We start from the raw sequence: 1,057 nt of genomic DNA, 5'->3' as shown, positions 1-1,057 counted from the left end.
TGGGTGCATCGGCGCCCCGAGAAAGAGACACGCCGGTCGTGAAGCGCAGCGACCCTTGGGCCGGTGGCGCGCTGTCGGTGCCGCGCGTGGCGCCACTGCCCGGTTGCGCGAGAGTTTGCGGTGACGGTGCGCGCGTCGAGGCTCCCTCCCCAGTTCGGGAAACGATGGGAAAAAACAAAACCAAAGAGGACGCGCACGGGTGAGAGATGCGGCTGCGACGCGTGATGAAATTCCACAGTTTCCTGTCAGTCTGACGACGAAACGCGTGAGGACGCAATTCCCGACTCAGCTCACACTGAAGTGCTTTGCTTTACACCCCCATCTTTCTTTTTTTTTCTTTTTCTTTTTTTCTTTTTCTTTTTTTCTTTCTTTGTCCCTCTGCTCTCGCTGCGCGGTTTTGCGGCCCAGCGACGCGCACGCCCGCACACACACACACGCGCTACGATGGAGACATGTTGTTCGAGGTCCAAACAGTTTGAGCGACGCATTGAGAACGGAACAATAAAAATCACCTTTCGGCTGAGCGCCCGCTCCCCTCCCTCCCACTTCCTGCTATTGTTGTCGTTTTTCTTTCTTGCGCAACGGCGCGCACGTAACATCCTGCCCTGTCTGGCGCCCTGCCTGTGCAAACGGTTGGTGGCGGGCCCGCCCGAAAGCGCAAGAGAGAGAAAGAGAAAGAGAGGGCCGAATTGCCCGGAGGTGGGTTGTGGTGGGCGCACGCCGCTGCTGATGGAAGCAACCAACTCTTGTGCGCGAGGGCGCGTGGCCCCGTGAACGCGCTTGCGTGATGGCCAAAAACAAACTCAACAGGTCTGACAGCCGCCCCGCCCGCCGCAACCTCGCCGGCTGGCCCCCGCGCCTCCCCTCGCATGGCCAGGAAAGGCGCGTCTTGAGACCCACCGCTCCGTGACGCTGGGCGCTTGGGTGCATCGGCGCCCCGAGAAAGAGACACGCCGGTCGTGAAGCGCAGCGACCCTTGGGCCGGTGGCGCGCTGTCGGTGCCGCGCGTGGCGCCACTGCCCGGTTGCGCGAGAGTTTGCGGTGACGGTGCGCGCGT

At 62.1% G+C, this 1,057-nt stretch overlaps 5 non-coding genes across 5 annotated transcripts, besides 1 other annotated feature; all 5 read left to right on the top strand.

Annotated features, from left to right (window-relative positions):
- The first annotated feature begins 42 nt into the window (after window positions 1-42).
- On the top strand, window positions 43-114 carry Tc00.1047053461303.50. The gene has a single exon (XR_008254662.1). It is a non-coding gene; the product is annotated as an H/ACA snoRNA, TC11C4H3 (small nucleolar RNA).
- Window positions 115-220: 106 nt separating this feature from the next.
- Tc00.1047053461303.40 lies at window positions 221-316 on the top strand. Its single transcript, XR_008254661.1, has one exon. It is a non-coding gene; the product is annotated as a C/D small nucleolar RNA (snoRNA), TB11C4C1 (small nucleolar RNA).
- A 7-nt stretch (window positions 317-323) lies between these two features.
- Window positions 324-372: a microsatellite.
- A 67-nt stretch (window positions 373-439) lies between these two features.
- Tc00.1047053461303.30 lies at window positions 440-526 on the top strand. Its single transcript, XR_008254660.1, has one exon. It is a non-coding gene; the product is annotated as a C/D small nucleolar RNA (snoRNA), TB11C4C2 (small nucleolar RNA).
- Window positions 527-727: 201 nt separating this feature from the next.
- On the top strand, window positions 728-817 carry Tc00.1047053461303.20. The gene has a single exon (XR_008254659.1). It is a non-coding gene; the product is annotated as a C/D small nucleolar RNA (snoRNA), TB11C4C3 (small nucleolar RNA).
- A 146-nt stretch (window positions 818-963) lies between these two features.
- Window positions 964-1,035, top strand: Tc00.1047053461303.10. The gene has a single exon (XR_008254658.1). It is a non-coding gene; the product is annotated as an H/ACA snoRNA, TC11C4H3 (small nucleolar RNA).
- Window positions 1,036-1,057: the final 22 nt, after the last annotated feature.

This window comes from Trypanosoma cruzi, assembly GCF_000209065.1.
Source record: "Trypanosoma cruzi strain CL Brener chromosome Unknown tcruzi_1047053461303, whole genome shotgun sequence".
Classification (NCBI taxonomy): Eukaryota; Euglenozoa; class Kinetoplastea; order Trypanosomatida; family Trypanosomatidae; genus Trypanosoma; species Trypanosoma cruzi.
Note: the sequence above shows the minus strand (reverse complement) of the source record. Positions and strands in the feature narration are given on the sequence as shown.